General features: G+C 53.0%; 1 protein-coding gene across 2 annotated transcripts in view; it reads right to left on the bottom strand.

Annotated features, from left to right (window-relative positions):
* Positions 1-7,642, bottom strand: part of RREB1 (ras responsive element binding protein 1) — a 121,052-nt gene extending 113,410 nt beyond the window's left edge. For both annotated transcript variants that reach the window (XR_008200120.1, XM_052648106.1), the window contains exon 1: positions 7,452-7,642. The gene's annotated coding sequence lies outside the window, so the exon portion shown is untranslated. The remainder of the gene's footprint in view (positions 1-7,451) is intronic.
* Positions 7,643-16,058: the final 8,416 nt, after the last annotated feature.

Below are 16,058 nucleotides of genomic sequence, written 5' to 3'. Positions count from 1 at the left end.
CCACCACTCTCCTCGGACATGTCTGGTCTGGGAAAACACAATTTAGTGTTTGTATACCACATTTCTTCTTCCTTCAAACCAACCTCCTTTTGGGGTCTTTGAGGCCCGGAAGCCCCCAAAACATAAAACTCACTACCGTCTCTGCCCCCCTCGATCCGTCCCCAGCCCTCCCTGGGGTCAGCCAGGTGCCCGCTCGAGGGGAAACATGTGGACAGAAGCCCCACCCCCTCAACACTGCACTTTAACAAGGGTGGAAAGTTATGTAAGAATTTTGCAAAAACTTAAGAAAACTTAAATAAGCAAGACTACAAGGGTGAAAACATGAACTGTCAAGCAAGTAGGGGCTTGTTCAAACACTGAGGGAAAAGCAGTCAGGGGGGTGGGGGTGGTACCCTCCACACAACTGAGAACATGAGGGCGGGGGCGGATGACAGCACCGGAGTCAGTTTCCCAAACCAGCGAAGAAGCACCACCTATCAGAGCACCTTCCCAGCACCTACGGATCTGGCTTGTTTTAGAAGCAGAAACGTTCTGGAACTTTTATTGACTAAAGGGGTTTTTAATACACAGAACGGCACTGAAATGTCCTGCCCAACCCCCAATCTCCTGTGAAATCCTGGACTTGCCAACACGGCACCTTATAGTCCTGGAGGGAGACCTTACCCGCTCCATGGAATTCCAGATCCCCAAATACGCCACGTGCCTCACAGCGAGAACACCTGGCTGCCTGCACACGGCACACGGGCCTGGACCTTTAAAGCAGGCTTTCTCACCCTCCACCTACTGACATTTGGGGCTGGATGAGCCTTTGTTGCAGGGCTTCCCAGTGCATTGTGGGAAGAGCAGCAGTATCCTTGGCCTGGACCCACTGAAGGCCGGTGCATCCCCTCCCCTAGCAAGGCAATCAGGGTGTCCAGACAGTTGCCAGGCACCCCCTGCGCCAGGGCGGTGGGGAGAACCACCAAGCTGAGAGCCACTGCTCTAAAGAGTGCACCCAAAGCTTACCACCTGCCTGTCCCTTAAAATTCATCCCTGAGTGATGGCTCAGCAAGTAAAGAATCCATCTGCACTGCAGGAGACACGGGTTCCATCCCCGGGTCAGGAAGATCCCCGAGAGAAGCAAAAGGCAACCACTCCAGTATTCTTGCCTGGAAGATCCCATGGACAGAGGAACCTGGCGGGCTACAGTCCATGGGGTCACAAAGGTCAGACACTACTGAGCAGATAAGCACACAAGTAAACTTCACGAAGAATAATGTGCTGGCCTGTTTGTCTCTGGGCACTCGAAGCAAACATAAACTCTGCCTGAGTACTGGAGCTGTGCACAATTCTGGAAAGGAAATCCAGAGTGGATACCCACAAAGCTTCCTGAGCTCAAAATACACCACTTTCTTCCATATATAGATTCTGACTTTCTGAAACATTTATTTTATCCTTACAATGATCTCACGAGGTAGAAAACCTACGGAAAAAAAATGTCTGTAATCATGTTCATCAAGAAAAATGCTGCCAAAGGCTAGAAAAGTTTCTTTTTTAATTGCCTTACATCTTCGCATTCAATTATTGTCAAAGGATCTGGTCTCATTTAAAAAGCACACACACACAGATAAACAGGCCCTGTATATTTGATGCTCTGTCTTCTGAGGCCAAGCTGACTTGAAAAAGCAGGTGTTGTTTGGAGTGAGGCTGGAGCTGGGAGTTCTGGGTCCTGGGCTTGATTTATTACCAGCCACAGGGTGGAGGCTGGCACAGCTGGAAAATGGGTTAATATACCCACCCAGCCCTCACACTGTGCCGCTCCCGCTCTGAGGATAAAATTCAAATCTTTGTTCAAGGCCTCCACAAAAGCAGGGTGAAGTTCACTTTGTCCAGGGTCCGCCCTAACGAAAAATGAAATGTCCCAAGTAACGAAACCACTAACAGCCTCCAACATTCTTAGGACCGTCTTACCAGCAGCTTCTGAAAGAGGCGGGAGAAGAGATGAGATACCAAACCAGCCAGGGGAAAAAACAAATAGAGCCATTTAAAAGCTTTATCTAATTACCCCCACTGAGACCTTTTCTCTGCCCGTCTGGCCGGCTGACAAAGAATGTGGGGCTTTTGCCTGGGCTTTCTCACCCCCATCAGGACCACCCGCCCTCAGCGAGTCTGAAAGGGCTCAGGTGAATCCCGCCGGACTGCCCGTACCCAGACTCAGGGACTTCACAGAGGCTTTCAAATTCTATTAGCACTGCTTGCTTGAATCACACTGAACAAACAGTCTCCACCCTCTCCCACTTCTTTTGTCTAAGCACCTATTCACTGGCAGCCACCTTTATTGATGGGCAGACTGGCTCACCTGTACCCAGAGTACCATCCGAAACAAGATGCACCAGTTGCTGCAAGGGACAGCTCCCTGCGCCCTCCTCCGGGGCGTCCCTCCCGTCCCCACCCCCGCCCCCAGTCTCCACCAACCACTGCCAGCTACTCTCAGCTGCCCTTCCTACAACACCCAGGGAAGGTGAGGAGGGAAACAGAGGCCAGCACAGCAGGTGACTCCGTCCCAGAGGACAGCTAACAGAAAAGGAAAAAGCCCATCACCCTCCCGCCCCATCTTCCTCACTCTTCCACTTCGGTCATCAAGACAACCCCGCAGATGGCTTTCCTCTCTGTATTCTGCCTTCCTTGGGTGCAGGGGAAATTAAAAATAAGTGATGCATTTCAGAAGGCACAGTGTATGCCTCCGTCTTGTTTCAGAGGGTACACCTTTTCCCTCTGGTTTACAGGTAGGCCGCCCAGGGTGCGGAGATCACAGGCTAACCCTTGCTTTTTGAAGATAGCCATGGGTATTTCTACTCAGAATCCACTTTCTAAGTCTAAAAGACAGAAAGAAAACTCACTAACCTTGCCCCTCCCAAGAAAACCCATCTGATTTCTTCATTGTATTTGGATATAAAAAACATTACTCAACTTTGCCTGTTTGGCAGGTCAGATGCACACAAGTAACCTTGAGACAGGGAAATTTCTGAGCTGCAGTAAGCTTGCTTTTCAGCCAAGAGATGGTTACCAACCATGGCTCTGGTTAGACTACAACCCTTTTTCTTCTCACTGAAAAACTCCAAAATCCTTCAAGTGTTGCTTTTGAACACTTGGTGCCAAATATACTCTACATCTAATGGAATTATTTTCAAAAAGGGGTTGAAATGAACTGAGATGGGGAGGTGGAGTGAAAAGGAGGCGCTCTATCAAAACTTAACCTGACAGCAGAAAAGGGGAAGAAGACCACCGTCCTGGGTCAGGAGAGGCTCTACCGCCTGCGCCCTGCTGACTGTCTACTGCATTCCGAGCTTCCAAACACAAACCTGTTTAGTAAAGAGCAAAATAAGACATCACTTCACAGGTTAGGCATGTTTCCCAAACTAAGCCATCTGTTATTAATAAATGAAATAAGGTGATGTTACACACACCTTTCCTAGGGAAGCGAGGATTTAATCTGAACACACAGGTTAACAGACAAGACGTTCACCCAGACAAGCTGCCATCTGACACCAGGTCTGGTCAGAGCACGAACTTCAATAAAAAGACACTTACAAGAGAGAGATTATTTAAATATGATAACAAAAACAAAACAAACTTAACATCCTACTTTCCTAGGCCAAAGGACATGAAGGATTCAGAAATTAATTAAATCTAGTTAAATAATGTCAAACAGGGGAGGACTCCCTTTCAAAAATGCTTCGGTTAATTTTAGCATCCTTCTGTTTAGCTGCTTAGCAACCCTTATCCTATGACCTTTTAAGCACCACCTACTTTTCAGAAGGATAATGAATAGAAACATCAAAAGGATTCACTTCTGACTACTTCGAGTGAGCACTTTTAATCAATTTTCGGCAGGAGTTAAGTTTATATTAATTATGCCATAACAAAACCCCACAAAGGGTAGACTTTTTTCTTAATTTCATTAACCAGGAAATATCCTTCACTGAAGGTAATAAATGATGGTAACAACTGAGCATAACACAACCAGCAAAGATTTCCAAACTGATTTTAGGAAGTAGACTAGCACAGCAGTTCAAAATTGGGTAAAAATGCAAACCACATAATGGCAACTGGATAGGGCCCTGCACACAGCAAGGAATCCATCCACAACTGCTGACGGGACGATACAGACTGGCTCAGTAGCCTTATTTTCCTCCTTCAATATTCTGCCCTTATGTTGGATACAGAATGTGTCCTACAAATGAGACCTCGGGAGCCTGCCTGAAGAAGTCTAAAATAAAAGACCCTTCCATCAAAGGGTCACTTGTGAGATGATGCAAACAGTTAGGAATGGATGCCCCACCTGTGTCAGCTGAGTCAGACCCATCTTCCCATCACACAACAAACGCTTGTCTGCCATAAGGGCCCAGGCTCTGAATTGCTGATGAGAAACAAAGTGATATTCAGAAAAACCCAGAGAATGATATGCCACGTAACAGAAAAGGCCAGCAGCATTTTCTTACGAGTATCACGTAACCAGCAAATCCTCTTTAAAAACAAAACATCCTAAAATACAACCTGTTTGGCAGTATTTTTTAGAATAATAAAACAGTGCAAGTTCATTAACAACCTAAAATGAAGCACAAGGTAAACAAATAACAAATCAAAGGGCTCTCCCTTTCTTTTGTAAAGGGGGGTGGGGTGGGAAGGAAGGTGTTTTTTCACACATTTAAAACTTGATAAAAGCCATTCAAATGTTTAATTCATCAGTGTAACCAAAGCCCAAAACACATCAAAGCAAGATCCATGAGAGGATACCCAGAAGTTTCCTCCAAAGGGCAAAGGTAAAAGATGGGGGGGGGGGGTGGGGGTGGGAATAACTAAAATTAGTGACTCACCTTTGCATAAATTACTTGAAGAATAATTTGTGTGATTGTGTGACTCTCGAAGGAAGAAAAGAACTACACGTTTAAAAAGAGAAAGCGAGAGGGAAAAAATTTTTCAGTCAAGGCTTCAGCCTCTAACAAGACTTCCGGGTTACATTAGGACTTAGAACCATACCTGCCTACTCCAGAAGGCACAACCCTAGAGGATGCTTTTAAGGGCCGTGGGGAAAAACAAAACAAAAACCATCCTTTTCTTTGCAGTTCCCTTTTCTCTGCTTTCCACATCAATTAAATTCGAACACACTCGCGCGCAGGCACACACCACCGCATATCTAGAAGAAAACTACCCGGGAAACATGGGATGCACATTAACGACTCGGCAGCCTTCGCAGAAATCACCTCCAGTCCCTTCTTCAAGACAGAAACACCTCTCTATTTCCAGCATCTCTATCCAACAGGCAAACTCCATTTCCACTGGCTTTTAAATCTAAACTCTAAAACAAGCGTGGGGTGAATGTTTCTGCTGCTGAAAACCCTCAGACAGGTTTTTCAGCATACCCCAGAGTTGTGCTTTTTTTTTTTTAATTCGCCTTTCCATCTCTCCACCACCCCCACCCCCCCAAAGAAGAAGCCGAAAAAACTCCAAAGTGGCCCGAATGTGTGCTGCTGCTGGCTCTGAAGCCGTGTAGAATTTCGTAATGGAATGTGAACTGCTCGTCCGGATCTGGGCTCACGTTCTATCTTCTAACCAGTAAGGAGCCAGGCAGGGCAAATGTGCTGAGCAAGGAGAAATACTTTTCTCCTCTTTTATAACCCATCACGGATGCACCGCGGACGCGGGACGCGAGTTGCACGCGGCGCCTGTCAACCGGTCGGTCCCGCGCCCGGGAGGTGGGGGGAGTTCTCTGCTGCCCCCCACCCACACATCGCCCTCCCCCCCGACCCCCGGCCCGTCCGAAAAGCAAAGTGGCCCCGCCGAGGAGTGGACTGGACCAGCGCGCCCCGCACTCACGCGCCTCCCCTGGCCCGGCGGGCGGCGGGGAGCGAGCCCTCACATCCTCGACGCGACCCTCGGCCCGGTCCAGAGAACGCGCCGCTCCCAGGGAGGGGGCCGGCGACGGGAAGGACCTCCCCTGCTCCTTAGCAACCATTAAGGTCGCAGTTTCCTAAGAGACCGCGAGCGGGGAGGTGGGGGCGGGTGGGCGCGGGGGGCCGGGCCGAGGAGGAGGGGGGAGCGCGGGGGGCGCACTGGGTCCCCCAGCCCCTGGACGCCAGCCCCTCCCCCCCCATCCCGGCCTTGCTGGACGCTGCGGAGCTGGGATGGGAGGAGGCAGGGAAGCCCCACAACTCGGCAAAAAAAAAAAAAAAAAAAAAAATTGGTCCAGCGGGCGGCGGACAAAAGTTTCCGAGCGCGCTCCACAGCTGGGCGGCGAAGCGGGCCCCGGCGGCCCCGCCTCGGATGCTCCCGGCCTCCTTCCTGTGCTCGTGACGGCGCCGGGCGCCGAGGTCTCCCCCCGCCCCCCCCCCCCGCGATGCAGGCTCCGCTCCACACCGATGGCTCCCACGAAAACACGTACACCGCCAGCGGAAAGGCCAGAGAACAATACGCACGGACGCGCCCCCCCGCCCCTCGCGCGGTCACCCGGGGCGCGATGGTCGGCGTGACCAGCAGCCACGAGCCGGGAGCGGCGAAGGCGCAGGGCCCCTCCGGGGCCGGCGCCGTCCGCCGGAGACGATCAAAGTCCGCAGCGCAGGGCGCGGCGGATGCTTCCCACCGCGCGGTATCCCCCCCACCCCCGGCGAGCACCCCCCCCCTCTCGAGCGTGGCACCCCCCGAGCATGGCACCCCCGGATACCTGGCGGCGGCGGCGGGCGGGCGGGCGCCGTCATCTCCGCGCTCCTCTCGGCCCGAGAGGGACTCGAAAGTATGTAGAAGAGTTTCCCCTCCCACATGGAGGGGGGGGAGGAGGGATGTCGGGGGAGAGAGAGAGAGAGAGAGAGGGCGGAAGATGGAGAACTGCGCTGGGAAGATGTCTCTGGGCGGCCAGGCGCGCACCCTCCGAGTCCCCCCGGCGGAGCTCGGTTAAAAATAAATGCGGCGGCGGGCGCGGCGGCGCGGGTCGGGCCGGATTCCTGCGCTCGGACGGCTAATATGGATGCGCATCAGGTCCCCCGGCGGCGGGGCGCTGCGGCCGGCGGCTCGCGCTGGGAGCTGGTTGGCAGAGCCGGCGGCTCGGGAAGGGGAAAGGGAGCGGAGGAAGGGGAGGAGGAGGAGGGAGGAGGAGGGAGGAGGGGGGAGGACGCGGGGAGGAGGAGCGGCCCGGCGCGCAGCAGCCCGAGGGGCGAGGGCTGCCCGGCTCATCCCACGCCGGCCCCCCGAGCGCACGCAGCGCCGCGGCCGTGGGGTGCGGTGGGGGGTGGCTCCCGGGTCCTCGCGGCCCCCGGGGGAGACGCGGAGTTCGAAAAGTGCGGCGCGCCCTACGCAGACCTCACCCTCCCCACATCCCCAAAAGTTCTTCGGAAAGGTCGCCGCTCCCGGCTCAGCCCCGGACATCTCGCGGCCGCCCGAGGGACCGCGAGCCAGAACGCCCGGGGGCGCGTACTCACGGCCGGGCCAGGGCGCTGGGGGCTCCCGGGCGAGGACGCCGAGGGGACTGGTGGGCTGCGGGAAGGGATCGAGCAGAGATGCAAACTTGTTCCGGAAAAGGAATCAAAATGGCGTTTCTGGATGTGCAAAGTTCATCAACTCCGCAGTCGCTTGCCCCCCACCTCCGTTTCGCCCCGCGGGGAGGGAGGTGGGCGAGGAGCTGGCGACCCCGGCGCCCCGGCCGCCGTCCCGGCCCCCGCCCCGGCCCCCCGCCCCGCTTGCCCGCCTGCACGCTCGGAGCCCCGCTCTCCCCCTCTCACCCTGATAAGTAGACACATCACGTGTTGCTCCTGCGCGTCTCCTGGGGACGTGTTACTGAGCGGCGGCGGCGGCGGCGGCGGCGGCGGCGGCGGCGGCGGCGCTCGGGCCGGGGGGCGGGTGGGGGGGGAGACCGCGGGCCCCGCCGGAGCCCCCCGCCCCGATCTTAGCGGGGTGACTGCAGTCTCCATCCCCGGGATGGAGGGACGCTGCAGTCCCCCACCCCACCCCCACCGCAGCTCCAGGTTGGCCCCCACGCCTTCCACGGGCGCCGCCGGGGACCCAGGGGGAGGAGGACTTCGGCCGCCCCCCACCCCGGGGAAGGGTCTCGGCGGCGGCGGCCGCGCTTGGGCTGGGGGGCGGGGGGTACCGCGGGCCCCGCCGCAGCCCCCCGCCCCGATTTTAGCGGGCTGACTGCAGTCTCCATCCCCGGGATGGAGGGACGCTGCAGACCCCCGCCCCACTCCACCGCAGCCCCAGGTTGGCCCCCACGCCCTCCGCGGGCGCCCCCGGGGGCCCAGCGGGAGAAGGGCTCGGGCCGCCCCCCATCCTCCGGGGAAGGGTCTCGGCGGCGGCGGCCGAGCGCGATGCGACCTGCGCGGCGCTCTTTGCCGGCCGTCCACCTTCATGGACCACAGCACGCCCCCCTTCCCCAGTCCAGCCCCTCACTGCGGGCGACTCCCCGCCCCCGGCTCCCCATCACTTCACTCGGTGGTTTGTTTCACTATTTTAACGGAGGAGGGGAAGAGGCAGCGACGCCTGGGAGGCGCGAGAGGGGCACTTCGGAGGCCGCGAGGGGGGTGCCGCGGTGTGGGGCGTCCCCTGACCCGACACCGCCCCTCTTGGTCTCAGAGGCAGATGCGGGAGCCGAGCCCCACCCGCGCCGTTCCCTCCCCACGCGGTCCTCCCTGTGCATCCAGGTGGGACAGGCAGACGACGGGGCGGGAGATGAAGGAACTGGCGCTTCACCCCGCCCCCAACTCCGGGCTGTTTCTCTCGCAGGGCCCAGTACTTCTTGCTCTGGGACTGCCGCCCCAGCACCGCGTTCTCAATCAGCGCTGCCTCGGCCTCTGTCGCCTTCCCTTCTCCGCGCTCCACAACTGATGCTTCGGCGGCGGGGGGCTGCCTTGCCCCCAAGGGGCGGCCCCCCTGGGTCTCCACCCCGCGATGGCACGGCTGATGCTGTGTCATCCTTGTCGCCCTCCGAGGCATCAGGGAAGCCACATGCAATATCTTTTTCTCTCAGAGGGCTCCTGTTTCAGCTCTGAAAAGCTGGGGCCCTCCTCTGAGCCGCTCGCCATCTCCAGGGCTCCAGCCACCAGCTTCGCCCTGGCTGCGGAGGCCCAAGTTATCACCCAAGCCCAGAGAAACCAGGCCTGGGCTGCGCTTCCTCCATAAAGCGGCTGACATGTTTCCACCTGTTAATACTTTTCCTACCGAGCTTCTGAAAGGGGCCTGTTGTCAGCCTTTGGAAACATCTTCAGAAAGATAAGGGTGATTGTGGCTGTAAAAAACAAACACTGCACACCCCCCAAATTCTAAAGATGACGGGGGGGGGGGGGGGGGGGGGGGGCTCTCAACCAGGGGCTGAGAACGCTACTGTAGAGTCTCCCATGTGAGGTTTGTTAGGCAAGATGATGTTATACAGACAGAAAGCTGGCTACTATCTACTTATTATGACCTTCGACCCTGTTCCACGCCAGTTCCTCTGAATACACTTGCTCACCATCCAAAGTTGTAAGCCCAGTCCCAGGCCTTTAACTGGTGGCCTTCAGTGGATCTCTGGTTTTCAGGACAGCAGACAGAAGTGTCGACCCAGGGATGGATTAAATGGATGGGTTCTGGCCAAGACAGAACTCTCTAGAACCAAGCAAAAGCAGTTGCACCATTACCTCTGACTTGAGATAATCAGCTGCCCAAGAGGGAACTGATTCAGCTGGCTGTTTCTCTGATGTCCAGAGTCATCAAAATTAAGTTTTCAGAACCTGTTACATTTCCCAGGGTCTGCTGTTGACAGAGGAAAACTCAACCCAGAGAAACTTTAGTAATGGCATTTTTCTAAGCCTCCTCTCCAGCCTCACCGCATGCCCCCAGTTAGACGTTGCCTTTCCTGGTTTCCCCACTCAGTGGTACGTTTTGAGTAGGAATCATATCAAAATTGGAATTTTGCTTGTAATTTAGCTTATTCTGTAAAATACATTCAAACCTGCAAAGCTACATGAATTTTTAGGACAGATCACCTCGATAGCATCACCGTGGTAATACTGGCAACCTATTTAGTTGAGAAAACAGCCTATAAGCAACTTTTGAAATGATGCTGAGCTGTGCATTCATCTTTTCTAGCTAATTTATAAACTTGGAAGTCAAATGAGCTGTCCAAAGGTCTGTTGGTTCATATTACCCATAAACATCCTTGATCCAACAAATATTTTTTGAACATCTAATAGGGAGAAAGAGTCATGCTATCAAAACCACAATGACCCTGAGGAAGCCACAAGTGAAAAAGACACATGTACCCCAGTGTTCACTGCAGCACTATTTACAATAGCTAGAGTATGGAAGCAACCTAGATGTCCGTCAACAGAAGAATGGATAAAGAAGCTGTGGTAGATATACACAAGGGACTATTACTCAGCCATAAAAAGGAACAAATTTGAGTCAGTTCTAATGAGGTGGATGAACCTAGAGCCTATTATACAGAGTGAAGTAAATCAGAAAGATAAAGAAATATCGCATATATATGGAATCTAGGAAGATCGCACTGAGGAATTTATTTGCAACGCAACAGTGGAGAAACAGACACAGAGAACAGACTTATGGACACGGGAGAGGGGAGGAGATGGTGAGATGTAAGGAGAGAGTAACATGGGAACTTACATTATCATATGTAAAATAGCCAATGGGACTTTGCAGTATATCTCAGGGAACTCAAACAGGGGCTCTATCAACCCAGAGGGGTGGGATGGGGAGGGAGATGGGAGGCAGGTTCAAGAGGGAGGGGACATAATGTACACCTATGGCTGATTCATGTTAGGTTTGACAGAAAACACCAAAATTCAATAAAGCCATTATCCTTCCAAAAAAAAGAACCATGATGAGGCACCACTTCACAACCACTAGAATGGCTGTAATAAATAAGGCAGATAATAACAAGTGCTGTCGGTGGGAAGATAGAATTCTTACACACTGCTGGTGGAAATGTAAAACGCTATAGTCACTGTGAAAAGCAGCTTTTTGATGGGGAGTTCCCCTGGTGGTCCAGTGGTAGGAATCCACCTTGTGATGCAAGGAACACAGGTTTGATCCCTGATTGGATGTCGAGGAACAACTAGGCCTGAAAGGCCCCAACTACTAAATCCAAACGCTCTGTACCCTGGGTGCCACACGTAGGGTACACCCCAACAAGAGATCCCACAGATGCAGCAAAGGTCCTGTGTACTGCAACTAAGATCTGATGCAATCAAATAAAAATACTTAAAAAAATAAATAAATAAACAACTTGATGGTTCCTCGAAACATTAAGCATAGAGTTACATCTGACCCAACCACTCCACTCTTACGCCATAAGAGATGAACATACATCCACACAAGAACTTGTTCACGAATGTTCATGGCAGCATTATCCATAGCAGCTAAAAAATAGAAACAACCCAAATACCCATCAGCTGGTGAGTGGATAAACAAAACGTATTGCATGGAATATTATTCAGCCATAAAAAGGAATGAAGTACACACTACAACACAGATCAATTTTGAAAACATACTAAATGGAAAAGAAACAGGAGGTCGCTCAGTCGTTTCCGACTCTTCGAGACCCCATAGACTATACAGTCCATGGAATTCTCCAGGCCAGAATACTGAAGTGGGTAGTCATTCCCTTCTCCAGGGGACCTTCCCAACCCAGGGATCAAACCCAGGTCTCCCGCACTGCAGGTGGATTCTTTACCAGCTGAGCCATCAGGGAAGCCCAAAAATGAAATAAGGCAGACCCAAAAGGACAAACACTGTTCTAATTCTGTTTATACGGTATGTCCAGAATAAGCAAATCTATGGAGACAGAAAGTTAGATTAATAGTCCCTAGGGCTGAGGGTTTGGAGGGAATAGGGACTGACTGTAATGTGTACAGCATTTCTTTTTGGGGTGATAAAAATGTTCTAAAATTGATTGCAGTGATTGTTTACCAACTCTGAGTACAGTAAAAGCACTGAACTGTTCACTTTAAATGGGTGAATTGCATACTATGCAAGTTATACCTCAAAAAAGCTGATATATATCTATTTGTAGATAAATAGATATACACACACATACATGGAACTGCACTATGTTCTGTAGTGAAGTGATGCAAAAATGGATAGTTTATAATCCATAGCTTAAAAGAGTTTACAAGCGAATCTCTGCATCCATAAGAAATAATGATGAAATGCAAGCCAACATATAATAAGAACCATTAAACAGGTACAAAATTCAGAGGTTCTGAGAAAAGAGATCACTTCAAATAAGTCATCGGGGAAGGCTTCACAGAAAAGAAAGTAATGGGGGTGGGGGTTGAGCCATGGAAAATGGTTAGAAATTTCATAGATGGAGAGGGGGATTAGAAACAGGAGATGAAAGGCATGGTGGCAGCAACTTATGGGCCCTCTTCAGAGACCAGGAAGGATTCCAGTGTGGCTGGATCATAACACTTAAAAAGCAGCAGAGGTGAGAGCAAAAGTCAATGGGCTGAGACTAGGGGACTTCCCTGGCAGTCCAGTGGCTAAGACTCCACACTCCCAATGCAGCAGGCCCAGGTTTGATCCTTGGTCGGGGAACTAGATCCCATCTGCCGCAACTAAGAGTCCCAGTGCCACAACTAAGGCCTGGGGCAGACAAATAAATAAATATATTTTTAAAAAGTCAACAGGCCAAGGCTAGCCCACAAAGAGCTCTGAACACTATCCATGGCAAACCTCAGGGATGTGGGCCTGAACTAGGGTGGGAAGCGGGGGAAGGAATGGAGAACAGATGGTTAGGAGTCACTTCAGAGGAAGGACCGGCAGAAAAGCAGCTGGTGTGGGGATGGGGGGTGAAGAAGTGAGGACTGAGACGATGCCTGGGTCCCAGCCGGGCGATGGAGAGAATGCATGTCTCATGAGAAGGGCAGAAGGGGAAGCTCGCTGGAGATGGAAGGCGACAGAGCAACTGACGCTGAACTGGAAGTGGAAATAATGGAACCCACAGAGCTATGCCGTGGAAGAGAACCAAGAAGGAAAAGGATGTGGACATTGGAGAAGGCCCCTGGAATGAGGTGATGCAATCCGCTGAATCTCAGGAGACATGGAGGTGTCCCTCCTGCCAAGAGAGAGGAGCATGCAGGGTGCTCCAGGCAGAGGGAGCCGTGAGCAGGAGGCACAAAGGCATGCGTGTGTCCTAAGTTGCTGAGTCGTGTCCGACTCTTTGCGACCCTGTGGACTGTAGCCCGCCAGGCTCCTCTGTCCATGGGATTCTCCAGGCAAGAATACTGGAGTGGGTTGCAATGCCCTCCTCCAAGGGATCTTCCCCACCCAGGGATCAAACCTGCGTTTCTTAAGTCTCCTGAATAAGCAGGTGGGTTTGTTACTACTAGCGCCACCTGGGAAGCCCATGTACAAGGGCACAAAGGCCTAAAACAAAGTCAGTTTCCTGAACTGCAAACCCCTGACTCTGGCTGGAGCAGAGTGGACGGGGCGAGGCAGCCCGAGATGGAGCTGGAGGAATCACTCATGGGCTGGACAGCTGAGAGCTCCGTGCACCCCTTGTGGCTGACCTGCACTCTGTCCCGAGCTGAGGCCCTGAAAGAGCTTGAGGAGGTAGACAGAGCCTCCCTCGTGGGACCGTGGAGAAAGGTCTGGAACACTTGGGATGGGAAGACTAGCTGGGAATTAACAGAAGAGCCCACCTAAGAAGTGATAGGGACTCCATCAGTCACTGACTGCAGAGGTAGAGAAGAATGGATTAGTTTGAGACATAATTAGGACACAGATGCAGTAGAATTTGTCCAGTTTGATTTGGAAGAGAAGGAAAAAAGTCCCTCTGCAGCACTGACCGTGGGGCGTGACATCAAATGAAGGGAAACCACTCGAGCATCTGTAGAGGGACACAAGACAGCACAGGGGTTAAGGTAAAAAGAGGGGGACAGGGAATTCCTGGTGGTCCAGTGGCTAAGACTCCATGCTCCCAATGCAGGGGGCCTAGGTTCCATCCCTGGTCAAGGAACTAGATTGCGCTTCCCGAAACTAAAGATCCTGCATGCCACGATGAAGTTCGAAGATCCCATGGGCTGCAAGTAAGACCTGGTGCAGCCCAATCAATCAATATATATATATATATTTTAAGCAGGAGGGGTATTTCCCTGGTGGTCCAGTGATAAAGAATCTGCCTGCCAATGCAGGGGACACAGGTTCAACCCCTGGTCGGGAAAGATTCCACATGCTGTGGGTCAACTTAGGCCCATGCATCACAGCTGCTGAAGCCTGAGCACCTGAGAGCCTGAGGTCCGCCAAGAGAAGCCACTGCAACGAGAAGCCGGTGCACCCCAACTCCACGGTAGCTTCCTGCTCCCCACAACCAGAGAAACCCTGTGTGGCAACAGAAACCCAGCACGGCCAAAACCAAAAGTAAATAAAAGTAAACAAAAAAATATAATTTCTTTTCCTTCGCTTAAAAAAAATAAAACATAAAGAAATAGTCTCTTCTCCCAAACACACCATGCTCTATTTCAGCCCCTTGTGGGCTTTCTTAATAACACATCGGCACTTGTCAGTGTGATTAAAAAAAAAAAAAGGTGGGGGGAAGAGCGGCGGTGACTAGAGGTGGGAAATGGTAAAGAAAATTGAATCCACTGGGCTTGGTCTCAAGTGGTTGCGGAGAGTGAATAGTTTTGAAGGAGTTGCCTCCCTGGTCTCAGTTTGGGACCCTGGATGGGTGATGGGTCCACACATCAGTGGGGATGGTGTGTGGAAGACGAGAAGAGACTGGACCCAGGAAAAAGGCCTGGAGAGACATCTGAGGGGCAGAGGGGACGGACAGGAAAAGGCTAGAGGCTGACCAACCCCAGGGAAACTGAAGGAGCAGAAGGCTGGTGGTGGTGGTTGGGGCGCGGGGTGGGGGCGGGGAACTGCCAATGAAAGGTGGTCCATGGTGTTAAGTCACAGACACATGAAGACAAGCAGCTGCAAAGGGGGTGAGATCTGAGACAGTAAATTGACTTAACAGGGCAAGGAAGAGGCCAGAAAGCAAGGGGTTAAGGAGTCACTGGAAAAAAAGGAAGTGAAGGCCTGAAGCTCCAAGAAGTTAGGGAGAAAGGAAAGGGACCATGGCAACAGAATAGCAGCTAATAGGGACTGGCCCCCTACTATGCGCCAGGCGCTGCCCTAGGGCCCCCATGTGGATCATCTTGCTCAGTCCGCTCCGGCCTCCAACCTGGCAGGTGCTGTCGCCACCCACGACCTACAGCTGACGGAACCCAGGCGGATTCCTGAGGCCCCCGGCGGCCTGGCCGGGACCTGGCAGAGCCGAGCTGGACCCCCAGGACCCACTCCCCCCTTGCTGTCATCAACCTTGCTGTTGTTAGTCAATCGAGAATTAAATCGTTTGCTAATAAAAAATGCCTACCTGAGTGTCTTGACTAATCTGACTAGAATGCCCTTGACCGGAGTCTGGCAGAAGGGCCGCTATTGTCTGCGCTGTCACTTAATTGGGAAAAGAAGGGAATGGCCGGCTTTCAGTGTTGCTCATTTGGTTTATAACCATCCCTCCTTCGCGTAAACCTCAGGTACAAACCCCTTTCTGTTCTCCATAGACATTTCTGTCAACAGGAAAGGAATGTAGATCCAGAGAGAGAGAGAGAATAGAGATGTTACAGAAGGCAGCTTGTGACGGTGTCTGCCTGTCTGTCTACGGCGGAGGAGAAATGGTAGACAGATCAGCCTTGGGGGGAAAAGAGGGACCATTCATGCTCCACGGCAGGTGGGAACGGGGAAGATGCTAGAAGCCCAAGTCCCGGGTGAGGTCGTGGGCGACGGCGTCCCTCGGCTTTGACTACAGAAGGCGGTCGGACGGCGGAGGCCCGGGGTGAGAAGTCCGGCAGCGGCTGCCGCTTCGACGCCACGGAGCCGCGGAGGGGACGAGACGTCCGGGAGGGATTACTGACAGTCGGGAGCCGACAGGAGTCAAATCCATCCCCGGCGAGCGGACACCGGAAGCGGCCCGGGGCTGGGGGAGAAAAGCAGCTTCGGCGACCGGCGAGGGGCAGACGGGGCCTGAGGGCGGGCGGCGCGGAGGGAGGCGCGGC

The sequence above is a fragment of the Budorcas taxicolor genome, chromosome 11 (assembly GCF_023091745.1).
Source record: "Budorcas taxicolor isolate Tak-1 chromosome 11, Takin1.1, whole genome shotgun sequence".
In the NCBI taxonomy this organism is placed as follows: domain Eukaryota; kingdom Metazoa; phylum Chordata; class Mammalia; order Artiodactyla; family Bovidae; genus Budorcas; species Budorcas taxicolor.
The sequence above is the reverse complement of the archived record's forward strand: the minus strand, read 5'-3'. Positions and strand labels throughout refer to the sequence as shown.